This window comes from Pelobates fuscus, chromosome 4 (assembly GCF_036172605.1).
Source record: "Pelobates fuscus isolate aPelFus1 chromosome 4, aPelFus1.pri, whole genome shotgun sequence".
NCBI lineage: Eukaryota > Metazoa > Chordata > Amphibia > Anura > Pelobatidae > Pelobates > Pelobates fuscus.
Genome location: NC_086320.1, coordinates 169664668 through 169687109, shown reverse-complemented (window position 1 = coordinate 169687109; position 22442 = coordinate 169664668). Strand labels below are relative to the sequence as shown.

Genomic DNA, 22442 nt, shown 5'->3' with positions numbered 1-22442 from the left:
TGTATGTATTGTGGCAAGAAGGGACATCTAAGATCGTCATGCCCGGTTCGGCCGGAAAACTTGCACACCTAAGGCACGTACGGGGACCGACCTTAGGTGTGATGTATATGTCCCCTAAATTGACTAAGAACCGTTTCCTTATCAAAGTAACCTTATCTTTCGAGAACACTGCTGTTCAATGTAAGGCTATGATTGACTCTGGGGCAGCGGAGAATTTCCTAGACAAAGAATTCTCTGCAAAACATCTCCTGCCCTTAAGACATAAAGAGAAACCTATAGCAGTCGAGGCCATTGATGGAAGGCCTCTTACCCAGCCTTTCATCACACATGAAACTCTGCCAATCACTGTTTCAGTGGGTATTCTCCACTCTGAAGAAATGACCTTTCAAATTATATCTTCACCTACAGTTCCGATAATACTCGGTTTCCCTTGGCTCCTGAAACACAATCCACATTTGGATTGGATTGAAGGAGAGATTGTGAGTTGGGGTGAGAGATGCAAAGGTGTTTGCTTTAAGCAAATCCCACAACCTATTGGCACCATTAATGTTCCTGTTACACCTCCCTTGACCACACAAATTCCACAGCAGTATATGGATTTGAAAGAGGTATTTAACAAGGTCCAGTCAGAAGGGTTACCTCCTCATAGACCTTATGACTGTACTATAAACTTATTACCAGGGACTATGCCTCCCAAGGGAGGAGTCTATGCCTTGTCCCCCCAGGAAAATCTTTGTTTGGAGGAATATATTAAGGATGCTCTCAGAAAGGGTCATATCCGTAGGTCCTCCTCACCAGCCGGGGCTGGATTCTTCTTTGTCTCTAAAAAAGAAGGAGACCTACGCCCTTGTATTGATTATAGGGGTTTGAATAGGATTACCATAAAAAATGCCTACCCTATTCCCCTTATATCAGAGCTATTCGACAGATTAAAGGGAGCTCGAGTCTTTACCAAGCTCGATCTCCGAAGTGCCTACAATCTAGTCAGAATTAAGGACGGTCACGAATGGAAGACCGCATTTAACACCAGAATGGGACATTACGAATACCTGGTTATGCCGTTTGGATTATGTAACGCTCCAGCGGTATTCCAGGATTTTATCAACGAGGTCCTAAGAGAGTACCTTCACATGTTCGTTCTAGTGTATTTGGACGACATTCTCATCTATTCCCCAGACCTAGAGACGCATCACGAACATGTGAGAATTGTACTGAAAACCCTGTTACAGAACGGCCTTTACTGTAAACTGGAGAAATGCCAGTTTGACCAAACGGAGATACAATTCCTTGGATACGTTATATCTCCGTCTGGTTTCCAAATGGATCCTCGTAAACTGGAGGCAGTCTTACAGTGGCCATTACCCAAGGGCCTTAAAGCTACTCAACGCTTTATAGGTTTTGCAAATTACTACCGCAAATTCATAAGGGGATTTTCCTCCGTGATTTCCCCTATAACCAATTTAACAAAAAAAGGAGCAAATTGTATATCTTGGCCCAAAGAAGCAAGAGAGGCATTTGAACGATTAAAATCTTTATTTTCCTCAGCACCTGTCCTGACCCATCCTGATCCATCCAAACCGTTTATCCTAGAGGTGGATGCATCAGAGACAGGAGTTGGAGCCATTCTGTCTCAAAGAGAAAGTCCTGATACGCCTTTACATCCCTGTGGATTTTACTCTCGCAAACTCACACCTGCAGAGAGGAATTACGACATAGGGAATAGGGAACTTTTGGCCATTGTACTTGCCCTTAAGGAATGGAGGCATCTCTTGGAAGGCTCCAAAGAGCCACTTTTGATCTTTACTGATCATAAGAATTTGGCTTATATTGGGGACGCTAAGAGACTGTCCTCTCGTCAGGCTAGGTGGTCATTGTTCCTCTCCCGATTCAATTTCGTAATTACATACAGACCTGGTACTAAAAACACCAAGGCAGATGCTCTTTCTCAGCAGTTTGAGACAGATGAAGTTCCGGAACAGGTGATATATCCTATTGTACCTCCTGAATGCCTCATTGCCACTACAGTTTCCGAAGTGTCTTCTCCACTCTTCTGTGCCATAATAGCAGATCAAACTCAGGCACCTGTGGGAAAACCTCCGGACAAACTGTATGTGTCACCTCAGTTTCAAAAGAAGGTACTAGATTTGTTCCATGACAGCCTCACAGCGGGCCATCCTGGAGTCCATAAAACTCTCTCTGCCATCTCCAGGAGATTTTGGTGGCCTGCTCTTAGAAACGATGTCAAAGATTATGTTGGGGCATGTCAAATATGTGCTGTTTCTAAAGTTCCTCCCAGGTCACCTCCTGGACTATTACAACCACTGCCCATACCTAGTGCTCCATGGACCCACTTGGCCATGGATTTCATTGTGGATCTACCCAGTTCAAAACGGGTTTAATACAGTCCTTATGGTCATTGATAGATTCACGAAGATGGCACATTTCGTCCCACTTAAAAAATTACCATCTGCTCAAGATCTAGTTCAAATATTCTTGAGAGAGATCTTTCGGTTGCACGGTGTACCCAAAAGCATAGTATCTGACAGAGGTACCCAGTTTGTTTCTAGGTTTTGGCGTTCCTTTTGCAAACAATTGGGCATCGAACTCTCCTTTTCGTCAGCATATCACCCTCAAACAAATGGAGCAGCAGAGAGGGCGAATCAGTCTTTAGAAGCCTATTTACGTTGCTTTATAAATGCCAATCAATCTAACTGGTACGAGCTCTTACCCATGGCTGAGTTCGCCAGAAACAACGCCACTCATGAATCTTCTAATCACAGTCCATTCTTTGTTAATCAGGGTTATCACCCCACTGTTTTTCCTTCTGCATTCTCAGACACAGAAATCCCCGCTTTGAACACCCGTTTAGATTCGATTCATGATACTTGGGATTCCGTCCATTCAGCTCTGCAAAAAGCCTCATTACGAGCGAAGGTCCAAGCTGACAAGAAACGGGGCGCTAATCCTGTCTATATTCCAGGTGACAGGGTGTGGCTCTCCACAAGACATATCAAGCTTAAGGTCCCGTCCATGAAATTTGCCCCTCGGTACATTGGTCCCTTTCGAGTTACCCAACGTATTAATCCAGTGACCTATACTTTGGCACTACCGGCTCATATGAGAATAGCGAATACTTTCCATGTGTCTCTGCTCAAGCCCCTTACTTGCAATCGCTACACAAGGGTATCCACTCCTCCTCCGCCCTTGGTAGTGGGTGATCAAGAGGAATACGAGGTCCGTTCTATCATGGACTCCAAATTATCCAGAGGTGTCTTGTCCTATCTCGTTGACTGGAAGGGTTATGGTCCCGAGGAACGTTGTTGGGTTCCTGCTGACCGGGTCCATGCGCCCCGTCTTATCCGGTCATTTCACAACCGCTTTCCTCTTAAGCCGGGTCCTTCCCGCTCGGTGCGCGGTCTTCGAGTGGGGGGTACTGTTGCGGTCACCGGCCCGCCGAGCCTCACGGTCGTGCCCGACCGGCACGACCGCTCCGACTACACGAGCTTACCTGCTCGTCGGCGAGCCGGGAACCGCGCGTGTAGTTCTTCCGGGCATCACGCCCGAATCCAATATGGCGCCGACCACGTGGTCGCGTCTATGGATAGCCCCGCCCCCGAGAATTATACTAACGTGTGCGTGACGTCACGACGTCAACGCACACGTACGTTCTGGGGTCAGAGGTCGCCCTCTGACCAATCATAGCTTAGAGAGGGGTATTTAAACCCCTAATTCACCCTAGTACTTTGCCATGTCGTGGTTTCAGTTTCCTGGTTTCCTGAAAGTGCTGATTCTGTGTTTCTGATTTCCTGGTATCCTGATCCTTGGCGTTTCCCTGGTTATTCTGATCTCTGGTTTCCCTGACTTGGCTTGTTTTATCGGTATTGAGTATTTTCTGGCTTCCTTGACCTCGGCTTTCCCTTTGACCATTCTCTGTCTCTAGCGTATTAGTCCGGCCATTCTAAGGTCCGGTTTACGCTCTATCTTATTATTTTCCTTTTCTTACTTATGTATATGTTTACATAAGTTCTGCGTGCTGGACCACATTACTAGTCGTGACAGTCACTTGGCAGATATGGATTGACACCTGTCATCAGAGCCCCTGATACACACTGACACAGAGCAGAATAGGGACTGTTCCCCCTACATAGGGTCACTTGGCAGATATGGATTGACACCTATCCTAAGGATCCCTGATACACACTGACACAGAGCAGAATAGGGACTGTTCCCCCTACATAGGGTCACTTGGCAGATATGGATTGACTCCTATCCTAAGGATCCCTGATACACACTGACACAGAGCAGAATAGGGACTGTTCCCCCTACATAGGGTCACTTGGCAGATATGGATTGACACCTATCCTAAGGATCCCTGATACACACTGACACAGAGCAGAATAGGGACTGTTCCCCCTACATAGGGTCACTTGGCAGATATGGATTGACACCTATCCTAAGGATCCCTGATACACACTGACACAGAGCAGAATAGGGACTGTTCCCCCTACATAGGGTCACTTGGCAGATATGGATTGACACTTATCCTAAGGATCCCTGATACACATTGACACAGAACAGAATAGGGACTGTTCCCCCTACATAGGGTCACTTGGCAGATATGGATTGACACCTATCCTAAGGATCCCTGATACACACTGACAGAGCAGAATAGGGACTGTTCCCCCTACATCGGGTCACTTGGCAGATATGGATTGACACCTATCCTAAGGATCCCTGATACACACTGACACAGAGCAGAATAGGAACTGTTCCCCCTACATAGGGTCACTTGGCAGATATGGATTGACACATATCCTAAGGATCCCTGATACACACTGACACAAAGCAGAATAGGGACTGTTCCCCCTACATAGGGTCACTTGGCAGATATGGATTGACACCTGTCATCAGAGCCCCTGATACACACTGACACAGAGCAGAATAGGGACTGTTCCCCCTACATAGGGTCACTTGGCAGATATGCATTGACACCTATCCTAAGGATCCCTGATACACACTGACACAGAGCAGAATAGGGACTGTTCCCCCTACATAGAGTCACTTTGCAGATATGGATTGACACCTGTCCTCAGAGCCCCTGATACACACTGACACAGAGCAGAATAGGGACTGTTCCCCCTACATAGGGTCACTTGGCAGATATGGATTGACACCTATCCTAAGGATCCCTGATACACACTGACACAGAGCAGAATAGAGACTGTTCCCCCTACATAGAGTCACTTTGCAGATATGGATTGACACCTATCCTAAGGATCCCTGATACACACTGACACAGAGCAGAATAGGGACTGTTCCCCCTACATAGGGTCACTTGGCAGATATGGATTGACACCTGTCATCAGAGCCCCTGATACACACTGACACAGAGCAGAATAGGGACTGTTCCCCCTACATAGGGTCACTTGGCAGATATGGATTGACACCTATCCTAAGGATCCCTGATACACACTGACACAGAGCAGAATAGGGACTGTTCCCCCTACATAGGGTCACTTGGCAGATATGGATTGACTCCTATCCTAAGGATCCCTGATACACACTGACACAGAGCAGAATAGGGACTGTTCCCCCTACATAGGGTCACTTGGCAGATATGGATTGACACCTATCCTAAGGATCCCTGATACACACTGACACAGAGCAGAATAGGGACTGTTCCCCCTACATAGGGTCACTTGGCAGATATGGATTGACACCTATCCTAAGGATCCCTGATACACACAAACACAGAGCAGAATAGGGACTGTTCCCCCTACATAGGGTCACTTGGCAGATATGGATTGACACTTATCCTAAGGATCCCTGATACACATTGACACAGAACAGAATAGGGACTGTTCACCCTACATAGGGTCACTTGGCAGATATGGATTGACACCTATCCTAAGGATCCCTGATACACACTGACAGAGCAGAATAGGGACTGTTCCCCCTACATCGGGTCACTTGGCAGATATGGATTGACACCTATCCTAAGGATCCCTGATACACACTGACAGAGCAGAATAGGGACTGTTCCCCCTACATCGGGTCACTTGGCAGATATGGATTGACACCTATCCTAAGGATCCCTGATACACACTGACACAGAGCAGAATAGGAACTGTTCCCCCTACATAGGGTCACTTGGCAGATATGGATTGACACATATCCTAAGGATCCCTGATACACACTGACACAAAGCAGAATAGGGACTGTTCCCCCTACATAGGGTCACTTGGCAGATATGGATTGACACCTGTCATCAGAGCCCCTGATACACACTGACACAGAGCAGAATAGGGACTGTTCCCCCTACATAGGGTCACTTGGCAGATATGGATTGACACCTATCCTAAGGATCCCTGATACACACTGACACAGAGCAGAATAGGGACTGTTCCCCCTACATAGGGTCACTTGGCAGATATGGATTGACACCAGTGGCGTACACACAACCCATGGGGCCCCGGTGCGAAAACTGATCCGTGGGCCCCCCCGCGCGCGCGTGTGTACTCTGCGCGGGCTGGGGCCGCAACACATGGCGGCGGAGGGTTAATCCAGCCTCTAGTGGCCGTCTCATTGACAGCCGCTAGAGGATTTTCTGCGATTCTCACTGTGAAAATCACAGTGAGAAGACGCTGAACGTCCATAGGAAAGCATTGAGTAATGCTTTCCTATGGGTGGTTTGAATGCGCGCGTGGCTCTTGCCACGCATGCGCATTCGGAGCTGAGAGGCGGAGAGATTCCCAGCGCCAAGGGAGTCCAGCGCTGGAGAAGGGTAAGTGCTTAAGCCACACACACTCTCATGAACAGACGCACACATTTACTGACAGTCACACACTCAGTGACAGACATACATACACACTCACTAACAGATGCACACAAACATACTCAGTAACAGACACACACACTAACACACACAAACTCACAAACACACACTCACAAACACACACACACACACACACTAACATACACTCACACTAACATACACTCACACTAACATACACTCACACTAACATACACTCACAAACACACACACACTAACATACACTCACACACACTAAAATTTTTTTTTAAATCCCCCCAGCCTCCTTACCTTTTGGAGTGCTGAGGGGATTCCCTGGGGTCCAGTGGTGCTGCTGGGCTCCGGTCACCCGGCGGGCAGTCAGGCTGGCGGGCACGTGAGGGAGCACTCTCTACTGAGTGCTTCCTCTTCAGCTCCCTCGCTCGCCGCGTACTGATGCAGGAGCCGGAAGATGACGTCATCTTCCGGCATCGCTATCATTGCGGTGCGCGAGGGAGCTGAAGAGGAAGCACTCAGGAGACAGTACTCCCTTGCGCGCCCGCAGGACCGGCCAGCCGGGTGACAGCAGGGCCAGCCTCGGGGGGCCCTGAGGTGGCCGGCTCCAGGGCCCCCCAGGAGAAGAGGCTGGCCCAGTGACATACATACCTGGGTCGCAGGGCGGCCGGGCCCCCTGGTGGAACGGGCCCGGTCGCAGCCGCGACCCCTGCGACCCCGGTATGTACGCCACTGATTGACACCTTGTAACGAGAATATACCCCTACACGCAGGATTCAGCCAAACAGAAGACAGCACAGAGGAGAGATACATCTACCGGACCTTAGAGTGGCCGGACTCGACGTAATAGGAGAAGTACAGAGTCAGGAACGATCCGAGGTCAAGGGCACAAAGAGACAGCGTAAACGAGAACTAGCCGGGGACTGGTACACAGGAATCAGCAAGCCGGCAAACAGTACAGACAAGGATAGAGCGAAAACGAAGTCAGAATACAAAGCCAAGGTCAAATACGGAGGAACACAACTGAACACAACAAGCACTAAAGGGAACTGTAGCAGAAACCACGATAGGGCAAGGAACTAAGGGAAAAGGGTAAGTATAAATAGGTTCAAAACTAATGTGATTGGCTCCTGTCACTTCCACCCCCCCAAAAGGTAAGTGTATGGGGTGTGTGGGATGACAGGGGCCAATGGGAGCCTTTTGTCAATTTAGGCTCCCACTGTCTCTTTAAGAGCGTGCCCGAGACTCGCGGCGCGCTCTTAGATTCAGACGGGACATGTGACCGCATCTCGCGGTCACTGCCCGCCTTCCTGCCTGAAGCGTCGGATGAGCCGCGCGCGGCTCGTGCAGCCGCAGGACCGCGGCCGGCCCCTGGGAAAGGTGAGTAACGCTACAGTACCCCCCGAGGACACGCCCTCCGGGCGGGCAGGACTAGGTCGGGCAGGAAAACGTGAATGGAAAGAACGCACAAGGCGAGGAGCATGAACAGCATCAGCAGAAATCCAACTGCGCTCCTCAGGCCCATAACCCTTCCAATGCACCAAGTACTGAAGCCGACCCCTAAGGAAACGAGAGTCAAGAACAGCAGACACTTCGAATTCCTCATGACCCTCCACAGAGACAGGAGGAGGAGGAGGAGCATGCCGGGTATAGCGGTTGCGCACGTAAGGCTTCAACAACGAGGTGTGAAAAACATTAGGTATGCGCAGATTCTTAGGCAGGCCCAAGGCATAAGAAACGGGATTAACCTTATGTATAATACGATAAGGACCAATGAAGCGGGGAGCCAATTTCATAGAAGGCACCCGGAGACGAATATTCCGCGTGGAAAGCAAAACTCTGTCCCCCACAACATAGGAAGGAGCCGCTCTGCGATGCTTGTCAGCCTGAGCCTTCTGGCGAGCAGCAGAGTTAACCAAAGAACGCTGAACCTGCTCCCAAGTATTACGCAAACCAGCCAAATGTTCATCCAGAACTGGCATGCCCTGTGAGGAGAATGCAGCCGGAAGAACAACGGGATGCTGGCCATAGACGACGAAATAAGGGCTTTGGCCGGAAGAATCATGAGTGGCGTTATTCCGAGCAAATTCAGCCCAAGGAAGCAGGTCAGACCAATTGTCCTGATGGTGAGACACAAAACAACGGAGGTACTGCTCCAGAGACTGGTTGGCACGTTCAGCAGCTCCATTAGACTGGGGATGGTAAGCGGAAGAAAACGAGAGAGAAATACCCATTTCTGTACAAAAGGCCTTCCAGAACCTGGAAATAAATTGGCTACCCCTATCGGACACAATAGATAAGGGAATGCCATGTAACCGAAATACTTCTTTAGCGAAGATAAGGGCCAGTTCCTTGGATGTGGGCAACTTGCGAAGAGACACATAGTGAGCCATTTTGGAAAACCGGTCAACTATCATCAGGATGACTGTGTTACCCTTCGAAGGGGGTAATTCAACAATAAAATCCATAGATAGGTTGGACCAAGGTCTCTCGGGAACGGGTAACGGATGCAACAGCCCACAAGGAACTCTACGAGAGGATTTCATACAGGCACAAGTAGTACAAGCACTTATATAGTCAGTGACATCCTTTCGTAAGGAATCCCACCAAAAATACTGAGAAACAGCTGACACTGTTTTGGAAATACCAGGATGTCCAGCAGTCTTAGTATCGTGATATAGTGACAGAATATCCCGTCTCTCGGGAACGTCAACGAACAATTTATCATTAGGCCTCTCGCTAGGTGCCATGCTTTGTTTCGCTTGTATGGCCTGCAATAGGGATGAGGAAATAGATAATACAGTAGTTGCTATTATCCTGTCTGGGGGAATGACAGGAGTAATATCAATCTCCTGTTTGTCAATAGTTTCAAACTGTCTGGACAGAGCGTCCGCTTTAGTGTTCCGATCACCTGGCCTATAGGTGATTATATAATTGAAATGGGACAAGAACAGTGACCACCTAGCCTGCCTGGAAGACAATCTTTTAGCTTCGCTAAGGTAGGACAGGTTCTTATGATCCGTGAATATGAGGATGGGATCCTTAGTGCCTTCTAACAAATGTCTCCATTCTTTGAGTGCTAAAATGATAGCAAGGAGTTCGCGATTACCCACATCATAATTCTTCTCTGCTTTGGACATTTGTTTAGAAAAGAAGCCACAAGGATGCAATGGCTTTTCAGGAGACTCTCTTTGAGATAAAACAGCACCTACCCCGATATCTGAAGCATTAACTTCAAGTATATAGGGCAATGAGGGGACAGGATGCTGTAAAATAGGTGCAGAGGCGAACGTAGTCTTAAGGAAGTCAAAAGCTTGAAGTGCCTCGGTAGACCAGACACGAGTATTGCCATCCTTTTTTGTCATACGAGTAATAGGTGCTACAATAGACGAAAAACCTTTGATAAAACGTCTATAATAATTAAAGAAACCCAGAAAACGCTGGATGGCTTTTAGACCTTGCGGCAGAGGCCATTCTATGACAGCAGCGAGCTTCCGGGGATCCATACGAAAACCCTTAGCGGAAATCACATACCCCAAAAACTGGACTTCGGATTGGTCGAATAGACATTTTTCTAATTTACAATAAAGACCATTAGCAAGAAGGGTCTTCAGAACGGTCGTAACATGTCTGTGATGAGTGTGTAAGTCTGTAGAATATATTAAAATGTCGTCTAAGTACACAATAACGAATGAGTGAATAAAGTCTCTCAAGACATCATTAATAAACTCTTGGAATACTGCTGGGGCATTGCAAAGCCCAAATGGCATGACGGTATACTCATAATGACCTGACCTAGTGTTAAAGGCTGTTTTCCATTCGTGGTCCTTTTTTATACGTATCAAATTGTATGCTCCTCTAAGATCTAATTTGGTGTATACCGTAGTATGTTTGAGCCTGTCAAACAATTCTGTTATTAATGGTATAGGGTAAGCATTTTTTATGGTGATTTTATTAAGACCTCTATAATCAATGCAAGGTCTTAAATCACCTTCTTTCTTCGATACAAAGAAGAACCCCGCTCCAGCCGGAGAAGAGGATCTCCTAATAAATCCCTTATCTAATGATTCTTTAATATATTCCTCCATGACACGGTTTTCTTGAACCGATAAGGGGTGCACCCTGCCCTTTGGAGGTATAGTGCCAGGCAACAAGTCAATAGCACAATCGTAGGGTCTGTAAGGCGGTAATTTGTCAGCCTCTCTTTTATCAAAGATAAATACTGAGAGGGTATAGCCGTAGACAAAGGAGGAGTGGTAGGAACATTAATAGAATTCACAGGCGTAACTTCAATAGTACACGATTCATGGCAGGCCTCACTCCATGATTTTATCTGCCCTGTCTCCCAGTCAAAAATGGGATTGTGGGCACGTAACCATGGATACCCTAACACTAACTGTGAAGAGGGAGAGGTGATGACCTGGAACTGAATAGTTTCATAGTGTAAAACCCCTGTGTACATGTGTAACGGTGCAGTTTCACGAGTAACAACTGGAGATATCAATGGTCTACCATCTATGGCCTCAACGGCCAAGGGTATCTCCTTCTCCCTGATGGGAATGTTGTTTTTCTTTACAAAACCAGAGTCTATAAAATTCTCAGCTGCCCCAGAGTCAACCAAGGCGTATATATTTTCAACTATACAACTCTCTCCCATATGTAACGAAACAGGGAGAAGCAGTCGGTTAGGAGGCAATGTAGGAGACTTAGAAATCACACCCAAGGCCAGTCCCCTATAAGGTCTTAGGTGCGAGAGTTTTCCGGGAGCAAAGGACATTCCTTTACCATATGGTCTCTCCTACCACAATATAGGCAGAGTCCCTCCCTTCTCCTATGTAACTTTTCATTATCAGAGAGTTTGGCAACCCCTAATTGCATAGGTTCCTCTTCGGATACTTTTACACTCTCCGGTGTATCAGCTCTGTGGTGAATAGGTGTAACAAAACGTCTATTTCTGTTCTTGGTATAGAGCCTATCACGAATCCTATTATCTATATCGATGAGGTAGTCAATAAGGTCCTCTAAAGCAACAGGAAGCTCCTTAGCTGCTACCTCATCCAATATAGAGTCTGATAAGCCTTCCATGAAGGCAGTAGTTAACCCATTGTTGGTCCAATCTACCTGTGAGGCAAGAGTACGAAACTGTATAGCGTAATCAGCCACAGACCTAGAACCCTGTTTAACCCTCATTAATGCTCTTGCGGCATTTTTAGACCTTTTCATAGTGTCAAAAGTTCTGCGAAATGCTGTAAGAAAACTTTGAAAGTCATGCACCATAGGTCCATTAGCCTCCCAAATAGGGTTTGCCCATTCAAGTGCTTTGTCGGTAAGTTGGTGCATAAAGAACCCAACTTTAGACCTCTCTGTGGGAAATGAACGTGGATACATCTCAAAATGAAACTCTATTTGGTTAATGAACCCTCTGCAAGTCTTAGAATCCCCTCCATACCTAGGAGGAGGTGTTAAATGGGCCGAAGTAGTAGGCAAAGTGGATACTTCAGGAAACAGGGGTGTGGGGGGGTTAGGTGCGGTTGCTGGAATGGTTCTAGCTAAGAGCGTCTGGAGAGCCTGAGCTCTCTGATCCATACGGTGATCCTGCTCTACAAATCTAGCCTCATGGGACGCCATCTGTTGAGCTAAATCTGCGGGGTCCATGGCCCTATCGTAATGTAACGAGAATATACCCCTACACACAGGATTCAGCCAAACAGAAGACAGCACAGAGGAGAGATACGTCTACCGGACCTTAGAGTGGCCGGACTCGACGTAATAGGAGAAGTACAGAGTCAGGAACGATCCGAGGTCAAGGGCACAAAGAGACAGCGTAAACGAGAACTAGCAGGGGACTGGTACACAGGAATCAGCAAGCCGGCAAACAGTACAGACAAGGATAGAGCGAAAACGAAGTCAGAATACAAAGCCAAGGTCAAATACGGAGGAACACAACTGAACACAACAAGCACTAAAGGGAACTGTAGCAGAAACCACGATAGGGCTAGGAACTAAGGGAACTAATTAACAAAAGTTGTTAATTGATACAGCCAAGAGATTTTTTTTAAAAAAACATCTATCAGAAAAATATATAAATGATAGATGTTTTTTAAAAAAAAATCTCTTGGCTGTATCAATTAACAACTTTTGTTAATTAGTTAATTAAATCATGGATTGATTTCCTGTTTGTTATTTGTTTGCTATATAAGCACATTTTTCACTGTGTGGTGTCAGCTTGAAAAAGACCTTTGTTGGTCGAAACGTTGCTTGGCGTTGCATTTTTTCCTAATAAATCTGCATACGGTTTCAATTTGGAGTGCCTGTGGTCCTTTCTTCTTTCGTGTATAATTCTGGGATTGCTGGTCCTGATCCGGAGCACCCTTGGCCGCTGGGATTGAGTGCGGTTCCCACCATCTACTTTGCGTAATACTAATAAACATAAGCCTAATTTTATCTATAATATAAATTTTTATTCCTGTCAGTTGTGTGTAGGGAGGGCCCCAGTGCACTGCTTTGCCTGGGGGTCCATAATGTTGTTAAGGTGGCACTGGTGGGTGAGATGCAGGGCTGCGAGGGAGCACTGACTCACGTGCTGTTCCAGCACTGCTCCCTCCGCTGATGCCGCCGGGAGACAGAAAATGATGTCAATCAGGTGCCTCCGCCTGATTGACGGAATTCCTGTTTCCCGGCGGCATCAGCAGAGGGAGCAGTGCTGGAACAGCACGTAAGTCATTGCTCCTTCGCGCACTCACCCCCTCACAGCAGCGGGAAGGAATCGGATCCACCAGGTACGGAGCCTGGGTGGACTTCAAACCCATACCTGCACCAAAAAAACCCATTATTTATGTGCTGGGAGAGAGAGGAGATATACTGGGGGAAGGGGGAATGCTGGGGTAGTGAGGGGAAGATGCTGAGGGGAGAGAAGAGGATAATATGGGGGAGAGAAGAGGAGATGCTGCGGGGAGAGAAGAGAAGATGCTGGGGAGAAAGGGAGAGGAAGAGGAGAATCTGGGGAGAGGAAGAGGAGAATCTGGAGAAGATGAGGAGATGCTGGGGGAGAAAGGGAGAGAAGAGGAGGAGAAGGAAGAGATCTTGAGGGGAGAAGAAGAAAGTAAGAGGAGAATCTGGGGGAGAGGAGGAGGAGAATCTGGGGGAGAGGAGGAGGAGAATCTGGGGGAGAGGAGGATATGCTGTCAGTAGAGAAGGGAAGATGCTGGGGGGAGGGGGGGGGGAGAGAAGAGGAGAATTAGTTCGGACAACTTTATGAGTTGTTTTTTTTCTAAACTTAAACCTCAGTATTCACTTTTAATTGCCGTGTTGGCACTTTGAGGATAAAAAGTTGGCATATATTGTGGTTTGGTCCTCAGGCTCAAAAAGGTTCGTCACCACTGATGTATTAAATGCATGTTTAATGTAAAATAACCTATCTGCTTTAAAACCAAGGGAGTGTAACCAGCTTAATTTACAAATGTGCCAGTTTCTATTGAAGTCTGCACTTTTTGCAAAATGAAAAAAAGAGGACACACTATTCACACATAATGCTTTTCAATAAACTAAAGTTGTTTAGGGGTCTGGAGTAACAGTTTAAGGAATTTTGATTGTACTGTGATAATATAAAACATTTATAAATCTGTAAAAAGTGAATGTGAAAGAAAATGAGAGGTGTATCACATTTCACAGATGGTGTTTAATTACGTACAACCTCTATAGAATTTGACGTATTACAAAATCTAAATGTATTCATGGGCTTTTCTTACCTGTCTCTCCCTAAAGATCTATTTTTTTTTCTGAATGCCTCTTCTGACAAAAGAAAACAGGTACATCAACATATTCCATCAAAGATACTTATTCCTATAATGGTCAATTACAGTAACCCCTTCCAATCTTTCCAAACTTATTTAGTTATATAAAGTATTGTAACTGTTGGCTGAATGTTTTACTGCTAACCTTTATTGCTTACAAAAAGAGTATGAAATACATTTTATTTTAGATATTAAAAAATTATATTATTATTGATATGGTAACATATAGAAGAAAGCATTACGTAGTTTAATAATTTAGAAATATGTGAGCAATACGTTTTTGCTTCCACTGAAAAAGTGCCTTCTCTGAGAGCAGGAAAAAGGGAAGATGCAAATATTAAAGTGAACAAAATAGTGTTATTTTCTCTTATAAGGTCAGAGGCTTGACCTGTGACTGGGAAAGCAGTTTAGGTGATGACATGGACCACTGATGGATAATTTTTGGAGTAATTTAGTAATGGAGGCATTTAGAATAAAAACTTTTATATACTAGATAATTTATAAACATGCATGGATGTTTAGACAACATTTTGTGAGTGTAATTGCTACAGAGCTTGATGACACACTCTTACATGGCAAAGATTTGGGGAAACATAAAAAGAGGGTTATGTAGTTTCAAGTCAAGATGCAAAATAACATTTTTAAAGAGATACTGAGTGCACAAACTTAACATGTATGTATTTCAGCATTCAGCCTTCATAATGAACTGTATTTATCAAAAACTTTACTTTTAAATAGTTTCTAATTTTGTATAGTTTATGCAATAGATAGAAGTTTTAAAGCATTTTGCACATTTAAATTGTATCTCCTACCTCCCTATTTCTAAAATACTTGCTTCTTGGCACTTTCGAGTCTTTACTCAAAAAGCAGCCCAATTTTACCAGATAGTGGTGCTTGGTGGTTTGAAAACATGTGTCATTTATGCATAACATGGTACAACTCTGAGAACTTTGAGCTATGTGGTACTTCTATACCCATAAGAATTGTTTTTAATAAGAGACCTTCCACAAATGATGTGGACCAATATAGTCTGCATCCTAGTCAGTGGGTCTAGAACTCAGAGAGCTCCCAAACACAGTGTAAAACACAAATCTGTGAGTAATTAAAGCTGTTTCAATGCAGTACTTCTAGACAATAAGAATTTACATTTGCTATTTATATAGTTTACAACATCAAAAACATGACCCCATAAGAATGAATAAAATTCCTTTAACACAAACTGTTCTTTAAAGACTCTGTGCCAGCACTAAACTTCATATTTATTTGCGAACAAGAAATCATTGGCCCTTAATGCACTAAACTAGAAATATTGTGTTCACAGTTATGTTAATATATATGTATGAGAAACATGAAAAAAATATTGAGATGAAAGATGCAATAAAATGCTATATATGCTTTTAATGCATTACACAAGAATAAAACAAATAATACGCACAGAATATTTGTAGCAATGAATGAATAATGATGGAAAAGACAACTTTAGAAAGGATAAGCGAAACCTAGAAAACTCTTACAGCAGAAGTAGCAATGATAAAAGGTAAGCTAAGCTTTTACAAAATTCAGGAATAGCTTGGATTTGTATTAGGTTAGTCTAAGGAAAAAACATGTAGAATCTTCCAGAGGCTTCATATTGATCGAACAGGCCAATGGGTTCCTTTTATCAAAATCTATGCTTCCATGATTCAAGGATAGAACAGAGTGAAAAATCAGAAGACATATTATATTATTAAGAATATATATGATTTTCATATAATATCATAAATATACTAACCAGACTCTGATATCAATGTAGCATACTTTATGTTGCGTCTCCAAGGAAGTGATCTATCGTACCCAAAGAGTCATGGAGTATTCCTGTCCATGTATTCTGACAGTATCTGTAGTTGAAAATACCATTAAATATATTTTATTCCAATATACAAAAATAAAATAATGATAAAATCAACAAAGAATTCTTAGGAACCATACCACATGAAACCACAACTTTAACAGGAGTTGTCTTTACAGGAATAAAGTGAAGAAAGTTGTGGTGTCAAGGTAAATGACGTTGACTTATCCTGAGAATTGCTTTTAGCAAGTGGACACACCTTCAACCCAGACCTGGAAAACTAGAAATCTGAGTATACCTCCTTCATTACTAGTCAATAAACATAGCTCAGGACAAAATGCCAATACAATTTTCTAACATTGTTTTTTTTTTTCTCTCAGAACATAAAAGTCTCGGGTTTCCCTTTTTTTTAAAGGACCTAAGATTAATGGAATGAATGTATTTGTGCAGCAGATTCTATAATGTCTAGGATATAAACATGTTCATTTTTCATATTGTTTTTCAATTACTTTTTAATCTGTCTTTTTGAAACAGTTTTAAGCAGTTTTAATTAAAAATTATTAAAAAAGTTACCAAAAAAGATTATGTGGTACAAATTTGATATTGGTGCCCAATTCTTTTCTTTCAAAGATTCGGTACATTATTCCATGCTTATAATAAATGCAAAGGCTATTAATGTCATGTGATTGTGGGAGAGGATTTAGGATTACATTTCTGACCTTCACCCACAGAGGGCAATACGTAGGTGGAACTGACCCCACCCTATAATTCCCACCCACCATTTAGAAAACTTTACTCAAGATGGGTGCTTTTCAGCTTCATTATGTCATGTTAGTTTTTTTCTCTCTTTAAAATCTTTCTTCCCAACTAAAATGTCTGATTACTATGTCAATGCTGATCATACTATGATAATTCCTTACCCACAACCACAATAAACAGTTCTGGCCACTTAATGTAGAATGTGGATAGGGAAGAATCTAAAATTTAACAACCAACTTTAGCCATAAACAATATTGAAACTGTTGGGAAAAATTAATATCAAAAATCACCTGCCCACTTGCCACTCTATTCTGTGTCCATTCTAATAAACAGTCGTAACATCAGTCTTACACTAATGTTACCTCCTACACCTATTACTGCTCTCACACAAATATATTGTCTGCATTAAATAACTGCTTTATGTTTTTAATAAGCACATTAGTTATGACATTTAACCACCGGCTTTAAGCTTCCAGTAGAAAAATAATAATAATAATAATCATAAAAAACATTTCTAATACAAGGATTGAGCAGGAGCTAACAAACCATTTATCTGTTTTTCTTCAACATTTCCCTTATCTGTTGATTTTTCCAGAACATCACTGAACCCTGGGTGCAGGATTTTCATTGCAACAAAATATAGTTACATAGCTAATCCCTTTTCCCCATGTTGTTCCTTCCATTTTTATATACCCACTTACTTCACAATACATGGCATCATAGGAAACAGACCTTGATTTAATCATAACTGATCATGTTTATCAGCAGTTTTTGCTTCCGATAATCGATTACATGGTTTGGTTTGATTTAATTACAGCAATTAAAAGGCTTATGAATGAAAGACATTTGTTCGCATATCAAATCTGCTTCAGCTATTCAATTCCAAATTCTAAAAGCTGTTGAAATTTTTTTTTTGACTGTTCGCCCACTGGCAACACTGACAAACCAGCAGGCAAATAGTTAAAAAAAAAAGCATGTGGGTATATGACCGTTACATGTGTAACGAACCGCCTGGCAACCCGACTGTTTACCTCCATTACTGGATGCTCCTAGCGCTTCCCAAGAGCTCCAAGTGCTCCGCCAGACACCACAACCACAGCAGACCCCACGAACCGCCGTAGCTTGGTTGGGGTCTCGCCGTCTCCTACCCACCCTGGACCTACGACAAGGCTCCAGGCTCCAGTGGGTGAACCACTTCTCCAAGAGAGAGAAGCAGGTACAAGCTCTTAAAAGAGCTTAGAAGTGATTATCCAAGGGAGCATGCAGAGCATAGCAATCCCTTGTAGTGATAGAGCAATTCCCCCAATAAGAGACAGGACTCTAGATTAAGGGTTAAGCAGGAACTGAATGCACTGAGGCTTTATTGCTCTTATATACACATTTCTCCACAAGGTTACCACCCCCGTGGGCCTTGTGGAACAACCAATCATAAACTGACACACAGTTAAACACTCCCATTCATTCCAGCAAAAATCTTACCCTCTGCCTGTGATATAATTACTGAACACAATGGGTTAACGTAATTATCACAGGCAGGAAAAAACATTTTTTATACAATTTTTATAACTTTAAAAATATACATCCAATCTTAATAAAACTTATTTGTATAACCAGCATAACTATGGGAACAACATATCCAAAATTCGTGAGAATTGGTCCAGTGGTTCGGGAGATAGCTGGAAGTCATATTTTGACCGACCGCACGCACATTTTGATGCCCAAAACAGTTCCAGAGAATCAGGCTGTGTTAACTATAGTTCATATAGGCGAACGGCAACCGTTCAAATTGTCGAACGGCATTCAAATTGTCGAATGAGTTGAAGTCTGGAGAAGGTAAAACTTCCGCTGAATTAAAATGGCTGCCGCCACGTGTTCGTTTGTCGAATGGCGGCACTTCGACTACTTCGGCACCTCGGCTGTATCCGAAGTGCCATTTCAAGAGCACAGATCCTTTCCCATAGGATTTAAAGGGGCAGTAAAAGTGTAAATAAAATGTAATATGCCAAAATAATGTTTTAAAAGGGCAATGCTTCCAGGGGCCATAGTCACAGGGCAGGAGGCTGGCAATTAGTCCTCTCCAGGCACAAGTGGCGAAGGGCACTTCGTCACAACATGATATAGCAGAGGTTTCAAATATAATTATTATAGAAGGGGTGAACTCCTCGCCTGATTGTGTCCATGTCCCCTTTCAGAGGGACACTAGCCAACCCATAACTCTAGTTAACCCACAATAAAAAATAAAAACACCTTGTCACCTCCCTCTATCTAATAATAGAGGGGCCCAATAAATCTTGTACATGCAAATAAAAAAAAAAAAACATATACACTTACCATCACATATCTTTCTTTATAAATGTTCTTTTTTACAGGCTAAAAAATGCCCAAAGTAAATTCCATAAAGTTCCGACACAACACTTAAAATAAAAAAAGACCAGATCTCCAAACAAAAATCTTCACTTTACAAAAAATAAATATATGTTGGCTCTTCAATCTCAGTCAGTTCCGATTGGTTGGCTTGTAAGTGAGCGTTCTGTATCCAAGCACTCTTCTTGGCATAGAAGACAACCAATCAGAGTGCTCTGTCTGAGTTTGCATAGCATTAAAAAGTCCTTACTAGTGTTTTTCCCATGATGCAAGTTCACCCTGCATTAAGCACTTGATGGGACACCATGGAATTTTTTTTAAAGAAATATTTTTTCATCGAATACCTTCTTTTTAGATCCCTAGGCAACATGGTATCCATAGAATGGATCCGGTAAGTATGGATCCCGTAAGTTTTTTCTTTTGCAATAATCTTTTATCCCTTCTGTTGGGATTGTACATCCTGGGGTGATACATTTTCTTTTCCCATCATGGATTCAGGTGTATCTTTAGACTGGCCCCCAGTTCCTTTCCCAACAGAAGGACTTGTTTTGAATATATCTGATGCAACACTGAATGCTTGTGAGGCAAATATCCATATAGTTATGTAATAGTAAAGCGAGATGTCAAGGATCTTGAGACTTCTGCTCATGACTACCATCTCTCCAGTCTCAGTAAGAAAGAATGGCTCACCGCGAAATCTATTAGGGACAATAAGAATCTCATTATCAAACCTGCAGGTAGGGAAGGAGCAATAGTGGTCATGCATAGAACTGATTCTAAATGGTTGAAACTCTGCTGGGTTTGTTGCTTAAAAAAAAAAATTGTTGGAAGAAGTTGAGTCACTGGTTAAGAGTAATCTCAAAACAAAACAATTTTGATTTTGACACTTTTAAACAAATGTTTTAAACACATACATAAAAGCTTGACCTCTCTTCTGGATAAAGCAATTGTGGCAAGTACTTATTGTGTCTTTCAGCCATTAGTACTTATTCTAGTCAAATGTTTTCAATCTTTTATCTGCCAGTCTAAATCTTACATTCTGCACAGTCGTGATGGTCTTTGCAAACTACTCTATTGAACTGCTGAGGAACATTGCTTGTTTTTTTGTTATTGTAAGCTTATGCACCTAAATAACCAATGAAGGGGGGCATGCAGGCTGTTCGACATGTGTTACTAGTATCACTAGTACATATACTAATTCACATATTGGGTTTCTCATGTCTATTTTGGAATTTGTGTTACAGAAAAAAACTTTGTTCTTTTTGTGGCCACCTATTATAATCAATTGAGGTGCACTATGATGGAGTCCATCTTATGCCAACCTCTTGATGAGTGATTTGGAAGCCTGCCACATATATACACATGACAAATTTTGGAAGCATGTACATATTTGGTAGCATTTTATAGATGACCCCATTGGGATCTGGTGTGGTACTGAATTAGAACTGCATGACTTCCTCACTGAGATGAATTCTGTATGTAATGACATACCGTTTACCATGACATGTAGTGAAACTGCAGTTTCTTGATCTAAAAATCATGTCTGTGAGGAATAGCTTCTCCCAGGGCCAGACTAGCCAACCTGGTGGGCTGCTGCACAAATGCTGCACATTATGCTTATTTATTATTCCCTTTCCATTAAGAACCAGGGCCGACGGTTGTCGACCCCGGCAACTGGGATGTGCCGCACAACCACCGGAGCCGCACGTTTAAGGGTCTATCGGATGGCCCATGCTCTTAGGGCCACCCAATGCAATGTATTTCCAGGGGCCTGGTCAGCACTGTGGCTGGGGGGGGTCCAGGACAATTTTGGCATTGGGGCCCCGTGGTTTCTAGTTACACTTTTGTGTGTGTGTGTCAGTGAGCTTGTCTGTAGTAAGCTTGTGTATGGGTCAGTGCGCTTGTGTCTGTCAATGAGCTTGTCTGTTGTGAGCTTGTGTATGGGCCAGTGAGCTTGTCTGTAGTGAGCTTGTGAATCTGTCAGTGAGCTTGTGTGTGTGCCAACGAGCTTGTCTGCAGTGAGCTTGTGTATGTCTCAGTGAGCTTGTGTGTGTGTCAGTGAGCTTGTCTGTAGTGAGCTTGTGTGGGTGTGTCAGTGTGCTTGCTTGTAGTTAGCTTGAGTATGGGTCAGAGAGCTTGACTGTAGTGGGTCAGGTAACTTGTGTGTGTGTATCAGTGAGCTTGTGTCTGGGTCAGAGTGGCAAAATATGTATCAGACAAGGGTGTCTTGACCACACACCTGGATGAGATAAGGTATACATTCATCATGTGGGGCTACCCTGTTGTCCTTTGGAGAAAGTGAGAGCTAGTAATTTGAGGGTGAATAGAACTGATCTCCTACATCCTAGAAGCCCAGAAAGGAATAATATTTAATTTATGTGTGCCAAATAATAGTCCGTGTGGTGCGTAAGTACATCTTAAAGAATTCCTTTTCTCAGATCCAGGATTTTACAGTATACTCCACTGTTTTCCTACAAAAGTACTTGTAATATTTTAGATATGCGGGTATGGTCTGGCACTATCCTTTTCAAGAAGGTAACTCAAAAAATCTTGTCTAAACCCAATGACTGAGACATTCCCAAGTCTGAATTGCAATTCATGCAATTTCATTATCAAATGTGACACTTTTTAACATCCTCATTGGTAAAAGTTTAAAGGTCAAGGGGTATTTCACATTTTAATCTATACATCCTGAAGTGCCCCTGTGGTCTCCTGTATGTGGAACAAACCACTGCTAAAATGTAAGAAATATTCACTAAGCATAACTCTACCATCAAAACAAAACAAACAGATCTTCCGTTACAGGCCCATTTTTTTTTTTTTAATTCTTTATTTTTGCTATTACGGTTATCAATGGTCATGTCAGTTACAATCAGGCAACCCAATACGCAAT

The 22442-nt window shown here is 43.4% G+C and overlaps 1 protein-coding gene across 2 annotated transcripts in view; it reads right to left on the bottom strand.

Moving 5' to 3' along the window:
- LOC134607943 (proto-oncogene Mas-like) overlaps window positions 1–16630 on the bottom strand; it is a 43832-nt gene extending 27202 nt beyond the window's left edge. Inside the window, exons 1-2 of one of the 2 annotated variants that reach the window (XM_063450540.1) lie at window positions 16567–16630; window positions 16370–16475 (exon numbers count right to left, since the gene is read on the bottom strand). The gene's annotated coding sequence lies outside the window, so the exon portion shown is untranslated. Of the gene's footprint in view, window positions 1–14553; window positions 14570–16369; window positions 16476–16566 lie in introns of those variants that run through there. The other variant, XM_063450541.1, reaches the window with a different exon arrangement.
- Window positions 16631–22442: the final 5812 nt, after the last annotated feature.